At 39.0% G+C, this 15337-nt stretch overlaps 1 protein-coding gene and 1 long non-coding RNA gene across 3 annotated transcripts in view; one reads left to right on the forward strand and one right to left on the reverse strand.

Annotated features, from left to right (window-relative positions):
• bach2b (BTB and CNC homology 1, basic leucine zipper transcription factor 2b) overlaps positions 1–15337 on the reverse strand; it is an 89670-nt gene that overhangs the window by 55886 nt on the left and 18447 nt on the right. The window lies entirely within an intron of this gene.
• LOC109194873 (uncharacterized) overlaps positions 6223–15337 on the forward strand; it is a 40933-nt gene continuing 31818 nt past the window's right edge. Inside the window, exon 1 of the long non-coding RNA XR_002056623.2 lies at positions 6223–6965. This is a non-coding gene — a long non-coding RNA (uncharacterized LOC109194873). The remainder of the gene's footprint in view (positions 6966–15337) is intronic.

Here is a 15337-nt window from a genome sequence, read left to right on the forward strand (position 1 = left end):
CCATTGTCTGATGACATCATTAATCTGTTTGTGCAACTTGTAGAAATGTCTCCCCTGCTTTGCACAAACTATATGAAACATATTTTCTCCTCTGTAATTGTAACTATTTACCTATGATCAGATATAGACTGTACAAACTCTGACTAGCATCCAGTTTTACCCCTAATTAGTCAGTGTCATCATTCACTGTCAGGAACATTAATCTGCTGGGTATGGTCTTAAAGGACATAACCACTCAAAATTTCTTTAAAATGAAACTCCAAAGATACGAGTGTTGTACTGTTGTTTTTCAAGGATGAATGTGTGAGCAAAGTTTACTGCTCACATAGCTTAGCAGTTCCTCACTTGCCTTTTGAGAAACTTTTCCCACCCCTCCAGACTATACCTGTCAGAGTAACAGCCCTGAGTGAGTCAGAGTCTATTCAACAGACCTCCACTGACTTCAGGTTATTTGAGGGAAGTGCTAATGTAACCTCAACAGTAGTTGGAACATTCCATCTTAAATCAGCAAATATTTAGAACATGCTCTGCTTGAAAATCTCAGATTTGTCAAAAAATGTTATATTCCAAAGTTTTGACACATGAAATTTTAGCTTCATATATAAAATACTTTAAAAAAATGCTATTTCCACCCACTTTGAGAGCATTTTTGTGCACACTGAAATCCAAGGCAATGTTTAAACATGAATATCTAAAAAATATTCATCACACAAGCCTGAAATCTTCCCTGGCCTTTCTTACCATATAAATGATTCAAGATCTGTAATATGGGAGATTACAGATCACGAAAAGACGCATATTTGAGCACACACTGATAAAAAACTTCACATTGCTAAAAACCATTAATGACAATTTCTGATTGGTATATATTTAGAAGTCATGATGCTGCAAAAATTCTACATGAACATGAATACTTTTTAACATGAAAATTCTTAGTCACAAAAAGGAAGAAAATTCCAATTAACTTTCATCCTGGATTAAATGTGCCTGATTCCTGCTTATCTACCTATAGCAGTCACTTCATTATGTTTATACTTGGCTAATAAATATTGTTATATAATACATATTATATTTTATTTTAAAGTTTTGCTATAATTATGTTTTTGTGTGAAAACATTTACATTTTAATACTTTAAAGTAAAGCATTAGAGTATATTCTAACTGTAACCTTGAATTATTAGACAGTCCAGGGCACTGTGTCTTGAAAAGGCTGACAGATTAGGTCTTGAAAATGAAAAATACGAACATATTTAACAAAACTATTTTCTCACTTATAGTTGGAGTGAAATCTGAAAACTCTAGAATTTTTTTTTTATTTGATAGGGCAATCCACTGATAATGTATTTTTGTTTTTGTTACCTTTTTTGCTCAGTCTAGGATGAAAGTTGAAAGAAATGTTTTATTAACTGTTGTTAGCAAGAATTACAAGTTAAAGGCTATTCTATATGCTGCATCCCAATCAAGAATTGTCACTAGTTGTAGAGTGACTGTTTCTGACTGACTGGTTGGTCGGTTGAATGATTGATTGTAATCTGCAACCCACATGGGGGGGATCAAATACTTATTTCAGTCAATGACGTGTGAATCCATTTATAACTTTTACGCAATGTTTTTTTCCCTGTATTTTTGGTCAATATTTTGTTTTTGCATTTTAAAAGAAAACTATCATAAAAATGACAGAATGTCCATTTCTGTTTCTGTGAGCAAACTCCCCTTCCCTCACTCTATAACTTTAATACATTTTACATCTGATTATTCTGAAGTCTTTCACGTCCTTTGTGTCAAGTCACAACAAACACTTCACTGCGAGGTGGTAGGGCTGGGAGGTAGGGGAGGGCCTTAAAGTTGTCTCATAAACAGCTCACAAAGCACCAGAGTTGCCACATCGCCTCCCATTCTAACACACAGACAAACACACATTCACACTGCTCTGAAGGAGGTGGAAGCTGTGGCAGTGGAAGATGGTGCGTTCGTTTGGACTTTATTTCACTTCCCCATTCCCACACAAATAGCACAGTGCAGTTTGAAGACATTTTTACACCCATGTAAGACATCCCTACTGCACTGCAGGAGCAGTCAGTGCAATCAAATCGCTAGGTTTGCACGAAAGAGATAAAATTAACAAATCAATTAAAATCAATCATTGGAAAAAAAGCCTTCCAGGTCATTCTTGTACTGTACTTAAACAAGTGTAGTAAAATGTTTGTCCAATTCCAACACAAATCAGCTGGGTTCAACAACTTTGGGAAATAAATGTACATTTCCTAAAATAAAATTAGTTGATCACAAATAAGGAACACACATGCAGTTCAAAACAGAAGGTCATAACAAAAACAATATGATAGAGCTGATTTTTATCATAATGTTGCAAATCACTTTTTGTTTCTTTTCATTTTACATGGCATTGAACAATTTACTATCATAAACACCTAATTGGGTGTTTAGGCACATTCAGAAATATATAATTGGGGAGAATGAAGTTGCTGAAACTATGCATTCCTCAGCCACTTAGATTATAATGTAAACTAACCCGATTTTATATCCTCTATTACAGGTCTTTTGAAATTCTGAGGATCAGAATGCCGAAAAGAGTGCACACAAATAGCGGAACACACATGCATCAACGCACAAAGAATGCTCTAGTGTCTGAAACGTTTTTTTCACCCTGTGCCTGTGAGTCACAATATGAAGGAGGAAGCCAGGAATGAGTCAGAAAATGTTCCACAATCTTAATAGTACATCTCAGAACTGCATGAATGATTGTCAGGGACTGTTTGTCTCTTGATACAATAAATAACTCCAGTGACGAGACAAAAACCTGCAATCTGTTGACTGGTCATTTTCATTCTTCGCTAATGAATGTTGCATAATGCAACAAAAGACAAATACAGATTAGACATGTTGTACAGTGGGATAGAAAAATGGAGAGGTTACAACCATCTATAGTTCATTTGAGCAAATCTTCAGATACTTTTTCTTCAGGATGCATTGTCTGATGCTAATCCTATATCACTCTCTTGTGAAAAATCTGCAAAATATATATGGCCCTGTGTGCAACCGCTCTTTGAAATTCTACTCTATGCCATAAATTAATTGGCTTTGCAGATGAAAGAAGTGTGCATTGTTAAGTGCTAAGTGCTGAATTGAGAGGCTTAGCAGAGCAGCCTCACTTCAAAGCTCCACCGAGTACATTCGGTATCCTCACTCCGCTGAGAGGGGCGAGGCATGCTTTGAGGGGGGATGGAAGCAGGCTTTGACTCATGTCTGTCTGTCCTACTGACACATCACTTGAGAATTCCTTTTGTGTTTGACTAGATTTCTAAATCACTTACACCTTTGCTATTTTAACTGAATTGCAGTACAAAATTCAGAGCATAGGAGCTATTGTTCGTCTCTATACTTAAAGATTAGCTTTACCAGATATAGATTTGCATATTCTCTATATGTGGTAGAAACTTTGCTTTATAAACGAGTTTAAAATGTATTTTGTTTGTTTTGTTAATTTTGTTAAAGTGCATTGTTGGGGGCAACACAAAGTAGCACATGATTGTAGTGACATTACACTTTTAAGTATCACAGTAATGTGATTGGTAATTACATTATGGTTACAATTATGTCGTTACTTACGTTACAAAGGTAAAAGTTGTCTGCACACCAAGCTTGGCACTCGCTTTCAGTTCATGTACAAGAGGACAAAAATGGTGGTGTGCTACAGGAGCGGAGATAAAGACATGACTTTTTTGCACAAACGGACAAGAGCACAACGGTAAACTGGAAACTGCATCGAGGACAGAAACAACCAGATTATACTGCTAACAGAATTTAGGCTCTTTGCAATCATCTGCATAGACAGCATGCTAACAGAAAGCTAGCCAAGAACCCAGAGTGATTTTAAAGTTGAGTTCATGCCAACCCCCAGCCCAGCAGCCAGACCCTGATCTTCAACAGGTAACAAAAGCAGTGATGAGAAGTCAGGCTTGTAGCCTCGGTTTCTACCAGTAGGATCACTATGGCAACTGCTTTGATGTTTAATCTTTTCTTAATGTTGTCAGTTTTGTGTTCATGCATAAAAACAAAAACAAAGATCGTATGTGAGTCCTCATTAGGATAGGGATTTGTGTTGGCGTGTGGGACTGTAGCCTCAGCCTGAGTGCAATGCTAACGTTAACATGCTAACATGTTTGTTATTGGCAGTGTTAAAATACTAACAATAATATAAAACTTTAAGTCTCAAGTTGTTACATGTATTTGCTTGAATGGGACCCTTGGCTTCACATTTTAACAAGGTACACCTTGAGCAATTTTTTTTTATAGTTGGTGTCTCATTTGCTGACTGGCATATTTTGCTATTATTATACTAGCAACAATTAATTACGTTTTGTTTCCAAAGATGTAATAACTTTGATCAAACTATTCTGTTTGCTGCCAAAACACTGGCCCATTAGCAGATGAGACATCCTAAATTATTATAATGCAGATAATTTGCAAAACAGTGTCAAACAGAAGTCTTTCACAGACACAGGGATCAACAAATTGAGCACTGATACTTGGAGTTTTGGTTCAAAGTGAGCGAATTTATTTACAGTATCTATGTTGGGGACATCGCTGATGAAAACTTCGATGTCAAAGGGTTAAAGCCACTTACAGGGTATCCGTTCCACCCTTCATCTAATCCCATCCATCACCAATAATCACAATCCATCAAATCTTCCTCTAGATATTTTACCAAAAATCTAAAGCGTGAACCTTATGATAGAGTTTTAGGGGAAAGAAGTAAATTACTCGTATGGGATGCTCAACAATGCATACTGGCATACAGCTGAAGGGACCCATCAATGAGTTTCTTTCTCCCCAGGGAGCCACTGATTACTCAGCACAGGCTGGGCTGGAGAGCAGCACAATAGGCCTCTGAACCAAGTATTGATGTCATACTACTCATCTCAACATTATCCCTGCTATTGATTAGTCTGATCTCAGCCTGGAGTGCTGGGAAGCAACAAAACACACAGTTCTTTCTCTTCTTTTTTTTCCATTGACATCCCACTGACTCCCACATAATCTGCAAAAACAAAAAATGCTGTAACCCAGCCTCCCTTCTCACACTCCACATTGATCAGCACCACACTGATAGAGCTGAGATTCTAAAGTGTGCAATCACAAAGAGTAAGTAAAAGCTTTTCATCCCTCTTAGCTAAATTGGTTTTGCTGCAAAGCAATCATTAAGGAGACACAACTTGCAGCTCAGAAAGCAGTTGCTCTCAGTCTGCATCATGGATTTTAGAGTAAACCCCTTGATAACAATATTGACATGTTACTGCTTCTGTCAGATTTGATGTTGACTTGAGAAATGTAAGTTTGTGCAAAACATTCTAACAGCTAGCAAATTACTCACAGAGAACAGTGAGTTGCCAGAAGATTTACAGTAAGTGGAAAATGTGATTCACCCACTGTGATGCTTCAACCCCTAAAAAAATCAGTGGAAATGTAGGCTGCGCCTACTACCAATCATTGTTTCCACACAGGAAAATGTACAGGGGTTTAACCTATTTAAAAAAAATCAGTCTGTATCACATGCCTGACTGCAGGATATTTGTCTGTGCTGAGGAGGGATGTGGGCAGAATGATGCTTTCATTTAACTCTATGGTATTTGGTGAAAGGATGTATTGATAGACAACAAGGTTTTCTGCAAATTGTCCATCTAGTGGCAATTTCTGGATTTTATTTTAACCAGAAAGCAGAGAACAAAATGTCATGTTTAAACAGAGGGAATGGTATTTCATAAGAGATGTTTTGTAATGCAGCATAAAGTCAAATCAAGAGCTGTGTTCATTTCATTGTGGAGCTCAGATTCTAGAACCTGTGACATGGGAACACTATTCCCCAGCTCCTCCACTCAGCTGGCTCTCCGCCTGGACTCTGTCACTCACTCAAAGACAATCTAGGGCGGTGGTGTCAAACTGCAGTCCTCAAGGGCCAGCATCCTGAAACTTTTACATGTGTCCCTGCTGCAACACACCTGACTGCATGCTGAGGTGGCAACCCTAACCCTACTTGAGTCAATTTAAAGAAATGTAAGTGTTTAGAAAAGTACTTGCTCATTCACTCATGAGCTGCTGTAACATGAATGAAATGGCTGAATTGCCACCTCAGCATGCAGCCACATTCTATTGAGTCTTGCTAATGACCTACTAATTGTATTCAGGTGTGTTGCAGCAGGGACACATGGAAAAGGACTGGAGTTTGACACCCGTGGGATGTCTGATGCCTGACAAGTCACAGTATCATTTGGAGGTTTGAATACACTCATCATGGACATACAATGAGTTTCTTCATGATGTAAGAACTAACAGAAGCCATCTCTGAGCTCCAGCCCTAAACTTTGCTACTGTGATGTTGGCTTGTTTGGAGAATTCCCCAAGCAGTTTTCTCTTCCAGATCAAGTTTCCATTTAAACTGCAGTTTGAGCAATTTTAATTTTGAAAAGTCAGAATATGTCGTCTCGTCTCCTTAAATACCGTATACACCTGGCTCACTATTTACATCCTTGAAGGTCTACAGTCAAGCAGGGGTGCCTGCGTAAGAACCCGTCTTTCCTGATTTTATCGCTCAAGAATTCGTTATTCTGGGCACAGAATCAACATCAGACACGTCATCACAATCCTTTTTGGTTTTAGAGGAAGGGAGGGTAGGAAAGGGCTCACAGAGCAGTTCAACTGACAAACCTACTTGGGAGAAGGGGCTAGGTGAAGGAGGCCTCTGAAAGCGGGGTTGGGGTTTAAATACTGGTCTGCAAGGTTTGATGGAAACAGATGTCAAACAGGAACTCGTGTGTTTAACGTCTCCTCTGCAACAAGCTTCCTGATCTGCCTCGACAGGCGCCGGCCTGCAAACTGCTGCCTCATACTTCACCTCGGACCGTCTGTGACCTACTTTCTGCTGGGATGTGGAAAGTCAAAACAAAAAAGTAAGAGAAACAAAAGGCTCACTCGCTTGCAGGATGATTTGGACTGATCATTTTAGGTAGCGTCTTTTCTAGCTCCTCTGTGCCACAGAGTAAAATCACAGCGTTTAAATGTGATTTAGGGGAAACACGTAGTAGCCACAAAAATCAGCACGATATCATAAGCAGAAGAAAAACCTGGTGTACCGTAATACAACATCACATCTTGGAATAAGTTATAGAAGTAAAAAGTCTTTTTGCCTTACAGTATTCAGCATACTTTATTTGTAATCCAAGCTAGTGTTAGATAATAAACTAGCTTGCGAAATTTGATATAAAGCAAAATCAACTGCTCTGCTAAAGTCTCATCAAACAGCTTGATTGAAATCTAGATATTCCCTCAGCTCATGACATTTATCTGAGAATTAGGGAGAAGGTCCATTGGGTAAACTTTGATAGCATTTGTGCGGATAGTGTATTCCATGTGTGCATATCTTTCCCATCAGCTCAGCTCCACAAACTTTTTCTGACTGATAACAGCTGGACAAGCTTAAAGCCCATTTCTCTGGGGTGGTAAACATCTGGGCTCAGACACACCTGAGCCCGGTGAGGCCAGAGGCCAATCTACCGATCTATCTGTTTATCAAATCGGAATACTTTTTGGTTTTCAGAATTCCTCGTACTCTTCTACTTCCAGCCAGACAGAAAAAGTACAATATGGAAAAAAATGAAGAATGTTGTGAAAAATGACACAGCAGATTTCCTAGCACGGATTGCTTGAGAAATTAACCTCGTGATATAACTCCCAGAAATATTTCAGTGTTTTCATGTTAGAAAAACAATGTTAGCATTAATGATGAAGGGTAGTAATGTCACTTTTTCCCATGACCAGACACTCAGCTAATATATTATATTTTCAAGTTGAAACGTCCAAACCAACATAATCTTCTCGAGTGGACAAAATTTGTGGGAGAACTTCTAAAGCCAGTAATTGTCTTAATACTAACTTCAAAAAATCCTAAACATTTGTTTTATACAGCAGGTGAAAGATTTGCTGGTCAGTTACGAGTCTCTGTATGGGTCCCTCACTTACTGCATATGCATTATGCATTCAATCAGCATTTTTCCTTTGTTGCAATATAACTTCTAATGTATGAGTGCCCCCAAGTCTCACAACAGCAAAGTTCACTTTACATTGCTGTTAACTTTGATTATCTTTATAGACCATCTTTACTGTGCCTTTTACATCTTATTTAAACAGTTAAAAAGAGAAATTTGTTTTGTGCCCACTATTGTACTTATTGTTTTTTTAATTGAATTAATTACTAAAGTTGTGTGGGCCTGTGTATCTGTGTGTGTATCTGTGTTATAGTTGTTTTTTTATTCTGTTTTTAACATGCTTCTTTGTTCAGCAATTTGTGACTGTTATGTCTGAAAAGCACTGAAAAGTGAAAAGCGCTATATAAATAAACTTACTTAAAAGGGGATTTTATCCGTCAGTAGGAATAATAAACAGGAATTCCTGCAGGAATTTACATTTTACAAGAAGATCCTGTCTGCAATACTGTTAATTATTGTTCTCTCACTAGATCAGTGGTCAACAATAAATCATAACATCTCCTCCTGTGATGTGATGCCTCTCTGTGTCTAAAGACAAGGATTACTTCATTTTATTTAAAAAAAACATTCATATATACATATATGGACTTTTAGCCAAAAAGTCTATCGTGCACATGAACCTGTTTAAAAACACTTGGAGGAAGGGGTGAGGTCAGATTTACTGCAAGCTAATTAATATTTTTCATGGAGCTCAAGTGCGAGTGGTACTTCCTGTACCCTGGCTGTAGTCCACACACTACTGCTTGACTCACACTCCTGCTGACATTAGTTTTATTACTCATCATGGGATTGTGACCTGAACATCTGCAGCCTGAGGGAGAGCAACAGGGTGACAGGGGTCAGGTGAGGGCATGATTAGGCTGCTTGAAGCACCTCCAAATAGGACTTCCAGTGAAGAGCCAAAAGCATTTGTCATTAAGGGGCATGTTGTTGTTGGGGGGGCGGGGGTAAATCAGGAGCATTAGGTTAACGAACAAAACAGAGAAGAAAGTAGGAGGGAGAGGTGGGACAGACTGGCCAGGGTGGAAGTGGCTGACTCAGGCAGGGTTCACCGAGTTCAGCAAGTAAATAAGTGACTGACTCTTCCAACTGCATTCCAAGGCTCCACCTCACCCTCCCTCCCAGCGTCTTCTCGGGGGGATTCCTGGGGTTTCTGGGGCTGCTCTGTATGTCAACATTTCCAGACCCTGCTGCCAGCAGTGAAAGGGGGTGGGGCAGCTGCTGCGTGGCTCATTCACTTTTTCTGTGTTTACAGATGAAGAAGCGAAGGTGCACAACTCTTGTCCCCTAACAAGAGCATTTTAACGGTCCCAGTAATACGAGGTTGTTCCCTGAGAAAGCTCTTGTAGTGCTTCTGCTGACTGGCTTTTGAGGTTATCGTGTATCACAGCTCTGGTAGGTAGACGTGGCTGTCAGTTGTGATTAGAAGTTTACGTACACTCATCATGGACATGAATGTTATGGTGATTTGAGGCTTTTAATGATTTCTTTGAACTGTTAAAAAAATGTAAAATAAAAAAATCAATTAAAATCTGTGCTCCCAATTCTTGCTGCCATTAAAGATGTACGCTCTACAATGATTCCACCCTGGAGAAAGAACAGTTCAAAGAAATGAGTATAATCAATAAATACATGTCAGGGTGTACGTAAACTTCTGACTACAAGTGTACAGATTAATATGTCCCTGAAGCAATTCAGAGTCTGACTATGGAAGCATCTGCCTCAGCTTTTACTCATCATCTCATCCAAATGAGTTAAAGTTCTTTTCCCATTCAAGTAAGACACAAATCTGCACTACTTAAAAAAAACAACAACTATAAATTGAAAAAGAAGTATCATGGTCAGTGATCCCAAATGACAGAATACAATTATGCTAAACCATTTGGAGAACCTATATGCTACCAATAAAATAGTTTGAAGAAAAAGAAGGAGATACTGCATTCTGAATGAGCCTCAGTTTCTTAATGAAATTTGAGTCTCAGCATAACTGTTCCATGTGAACTCATTTGTTCTTTTTCTGCCACATAACTAAAAGAATAGTGTATGGTTCGGGTTGCTTACATACACTCATCATGGGCATGAATGTCAGGATCATTTTGGGGGTTTGACCCTTGTTGGATCTAAGAAAATCCAAAATAAATTGCACCCAATTCTTGCTGTTTAAAGAAATGTGCGTTGTATGGTCATTCCGCCCGGGAAAAAAAAACAGTTCAAACAAATCACAAAACAAAAAGCCCAGGATTACCATAACATTCATGTCCATGAGGACTGTATCTAAACTGCAGCTCCATAGTGCAAATCGTTTGTCTGAACACAGCTGAAATTGAAGCTGGTAAGGCTTGAACAAGTCAACAAAATGACTCATTTTAATTAAGTTTTTGCTATATAAAAAGTTGAAAATTCAGGGGCACTGGAGCCTAACCATGATCAAGTCTGTTTATCTGAGATTTCCAGCCTGAGCTAAAGGCATCCTAGTTATTGTTTTGGTATCTCTGCGTGGAGAAGGTCTAAAGGTTGAGTATTCTTGAGTTGAAGGGCTGAAATCCTGAGAAAACTGCCTGAAGTAAACTAGCTCAGAGACAATAGCAAGAGGCTGAAGGTGAGAAGAGTTGGGCCTTTGCATCTAGTAATATATTCCAAGGAGATCTGTAAAGTGCTCCGCTGCCAGTTGCCCCACATAATGGTTTCCATGGTGATAGGTCCTCAGAGCCAGGCCTGCAGTACAGAAATGAACTGACAGAACAATGACCCCAACTTTCACCACGTTACAGAATATTTTTCAGAGGGCTCGTTTTCCATTCTGTGTCAGAAGGTAAGTAAACTTTACTTTACAGAAAAGAAATTCTGCTTTTTTTCCCATCTCTGTTGTTCCCATTATTTCCATGGCCAAAGCGCAAACATGTCCTAAAGCTTCCAGAGCCATCCTCTCAGCCTATAGTCTTGACAACACAGTTGGAATTTGGGATCTGTATGCATCAATAGTTTAGAAGAAAACAACATTCTTTCCCCAAGTCTGAAGAACCATTTCCCTTCAGAGAGTCAATTTCCATTTTAGATAACTGGGAATTTTACAATGTTGATTTGAAGCAGTGCCTTATCTTCCCTATAATGCAATATAAACTTATTATGAACAAATTTCATCAGTAAACCTTGCTTAAGATACTTGTTCACATAGCTGAGCAATCTACAACAGAAAGAGGAAAAAGCGAATGAAATAATCACACTGAAGAGAAAAGCTCCATAGCTGGTGGTCTATCAGCATGAACATGCGCTGATGTTGGGGTTAGGGTCATGCCTTCTTTGTTTAAATTTTCTATGAACAGAATTGACAGCTTGGGTTGACATCACAGGTCACAGGGGTGCACTATAAAATACAAAAAACTAAGAGGTCAGTGGCAGCCCTAAAATGTATTTAGTGTTCAGTGCTACTTTATGCTATTGTGCGCTTTGTTGTTAAGGTGTGACAACACAGTTCATTTCCAAGTTAAATATGTTTGTCTAACAGTGGACAGATACAGGTAAAACATTATTAAATCATAACATTAGCTATGGCACCAGCTACCCCTTTGGCTTCAGTTTTTAATGTGCAAAGCAGTCACATAGCATTTAATAGATATTACTCAATTTTTAAAGTTCTCTACTGTTCTCTGCTGGACTTGTTACTGTGACGTACCATAAATTTTGGGACTAAACCATTCTAGAGACATGAGTGGGTACATACCTAACTATGTAATCATCTACCACATACCATTATAAGTGTTTATGCAGTTTATTAGGTATAAATGTACTACACCTTCTTAAATGTCAGGTTTTGCTATTAAAAAACAACAACTAATTATTCAGCTATGAAATTAATCATTAATTGCAGCTTATGCCTCAGAGTCATATTAATGATTCAACAATTATTGACAGCCCACCAAGTTTCTAAATGTTCCACTTGTAACTTGCTCCAGATTTCAAAGGCAAAAAAACAAAAACAAAAACAAAAAAAAACACGCAAAAAACACCATATGACAACTTAAGGAGAAGACAGTCAGTAATCGAATTTAAATAAAACACTTGCTCAGGACACCTTAAAGTTGCACTGTGAGTTTGCTCATTAACTCTCCTCTTGAGTGACCTTTGTTGCTCAAGGTGGGCTGGAATGAATTGCAGCCTTGTCTCTGACATCCTTCCAAACACCCTGCAAAGACAGACTGTGCTGATTTATATCCAGTGAGAGCAATGCAGATTTTTATTAACCCACCGAATGTCCTCTAAACACTTTAATTCCACATCAGATAATACCTACTAAGTAAAAAGCCAGGGCCTCTTCCTGTTAAGCTAATACTGCACAGGAAGGAAGTTAATCTATAAATGTACTGTCCCAGCTACCAAACATTAAGTCAACCTGATAGAAGCATCCAGTGACAATTCAACTTCAAAATTACCTTAGATGCAATATTGGTGCATAATAGGTACGCCTGTTCTTTTGACTTGTTTAAAACACCGGAGCAACAGTAGCACCTCTGCAAGCTCTGAGACACAGTGGTGCTTTAAATTCTCATCTCCAATACCCCTTTTTAAAAAAACAAACAAAATGATTTACAGCTGAGGCTGTAGGAAATGGGAATCCCATTTGTGTTGTGGGTTTCTGATCAAAACCCAAAGAATCAACTTTAGGCACTAGCTGCTAATGCTTTGCTAGACCACTGTTACTCAGACCACATGCACTGAGGTACAGAGCACCCAAAAGGTGGTGCTTCAGTTTTGGTGACTGTTCCTTTGCACGAAATGCAGAAAAGGAAATCAATTTTTTGATCTCCTGTTGAACAAAGAAATTAACACAGCGAAACAGAAGGTCAACCAAAAATCCAGCAACCAAAACATGTCTCAGTACTTTTTTTTATTCAAGCACAGTAGTAAGTCATTTTTTATATTTGGCAACCAGGTTTGCACACACATTGGGAGGAATTTTGGCCCACTCTTCTTTAAAGGAAATCTCCAAATCCTTTCTTGGGTGCCACTTGGCAACTCAAAGTTTCAACTCTCTCCACTGCTTTTCTATAGGACTGGGTAGGCCACTCCATGACATTAAGGTAATCCTTGTATTTTTTGGGTCACTGTCATGTTGGACTGCCCATTCCTGGTCCACCTTCAGTGTTCTGGCTGAGATATATGACACATCCATTGGCTGTGTATTGCGGTGAAATCGTCTTGTACCCAAAGCATAATGGTTCCACCTCTGTGTTTAACTATGGGGATGGTGTTCTTTAGGTCACATTCCACATTTGTCCTCCTCCAAACATGATCATCATGATCATCGTTGAGATGTTTACTTGCATACTTAACTGTGAGATTAAATCCATTACAGCATAGTGTGTTACCAGTAGTGTTCTTGGTCCCAAATGACATCAGATCATTAACAAGCTCATCCCACATAGCTCACGCCTGGACTTCTAAACTGAGGATGATTGATGGTCATGTTATAATTCGTACCAAGCTTCTTGCTTCTTGTACCGATTGCAGTCTATAATATTGTGCATGATGTCCTTTGAGAGCTGTGATTGATTGATTGATTGTAATCTGTGTGTCCATGGCTAAATTGTGGGAATGGAATTCTAGCTGGGTTGAAGAGATCAAATATTATTTCACTTCATGACATGCAAATTAATGTATACCTTTTATGCAATGTGCTTTTTTTCTGGATTTCTAGTTTCGTATTCTGTCTCTCCTCTTTAACATAAAAATTAAAGAGTGCTTATTTCTGTGTAAGTGAGCAAAAAAAGGGGATCAATGATTATTTCCCCCACTGTATATGTGCGCATTGGAACAGCACAGTTTTTTAATCCAGCTCACTACCCTGTCAAAATATGGTAACTTCTAGTTCCAACAGTCCAACATGGTGTTTCCAAAAACATAACACTGTGGTTTCTCTATGCAGGTTACAGAAACAAATGGGTGACATGGATATGTTTATCTTTTATATACACCCTATAAACTTTTTTCATGCAAAATATGATCAGGATAATTAACAAACAGAAATGATAAGCAATTTAAACTATATGCACAATCAGTAATGACATTAGCACCAAATCCAGACCTTCCTGTAGTGCAATGAACACAATAACATCTGACATAGGGGCTATTCTATCTGTATGAAGACAGCATGAGAAGAACAAGTGCAAAGAGCATTCGGCACATGGTAAAAGCAATCCAGTCTGATCATGCAGATTAAAAGGTCAAACTCTGCCTCAAACTTGCCTCTTTTCACTGTGTTTTTGTTGCCAGTGGTGGGTTTGCCTACTAAAATGTCCCGTCTTGTCCGAAGTGTGACAGTGGTCCTGGGATAAGCTGGCAGACTCAACACCCCTCCCCCCACTGGCAGGGCCAGCTGTGTATTAAAATAAATCTGTGCACTTGTCCCACCCCAACACACTCGCTAGACATTACCTTATACAAAGCTAGCTCCAGTATATTCTGCTGTCTGGTGGCCTGTGATCAGATTTTAGCTTCTCCTGCTGCCCCTGGCTTCAACTCTCCAAAGCCCCCCTCCATGTTCAGCCCCACCTCTTGTGTGTTTCTGTGTACACGATCTCACATGACTCAACAAAAGCCCAGTCTTGGAGCAGGGCTGTCCAGAGCATTTTTCCCAAGAGGGGAGGAGAAGACTTAGTTTGTGGAAGAGACCTGGAGTGCTGCCCTCAACTTGTCAGGCCTGATGGATTTTGGCTAAAAATAAAAGAAAGAAAGGGGCCCTCGAGATGAATGAACTCAGTAGTGCTGCGCACTGTTAACCAAGAAGCCACATCATGCAACATCTCCAGGTCCCTGGCGCTTGAAAAACAAGGAAGGTTTGCATTGTGCTGGATTTCACAAACAAAACAAACACAACAGCCGAAGAAGTATAGCTAATACAAGATGAACCAAGTCAGTGGGAATTCCTGAGCTCCCCTCTGTTACCCCATCCCACGCACATTCCCCTGCCACATTCTTAACAGCAGAAAAATCAGAGCAAAAAGGGAGAAGATAGAAGGATCATAACTGAAACCAAAGCAGGCAAGTCTGCAGCCTTTAAACTCAGGGAGAAGCCATGATCACTTACTACTACTACTACTTTTTTAAATCAACCTTTTAACAACATTTTTCAGTTGTTATTTATCTCAGTGCTTTCCCTGTACAGTAATGCATTGTCACCATTTACAGAACAGCTATTCACAAATGCTGCCAGTGTGCTGTAGACTGTTTTTATGAAGAGAAAACCTGTGCATTTTGAAATAGAGTGTTAAGAGTTGGGT

Source organism: Oreochromis niloticus, linkage group LG15 (genome assembly GCF_001858045.2).
Source record: "Oreochromis niloticus isolate F11D_XX linkage group LG15, O_niloticus_UMD_NMBU, whole genome shotgun sequence".
NCBI lineage: Eukaryota > Metazoa > Chordata > Actinopteri > Cichliformes > Cichlidae > Oreochromis > Oreochromis niloticus.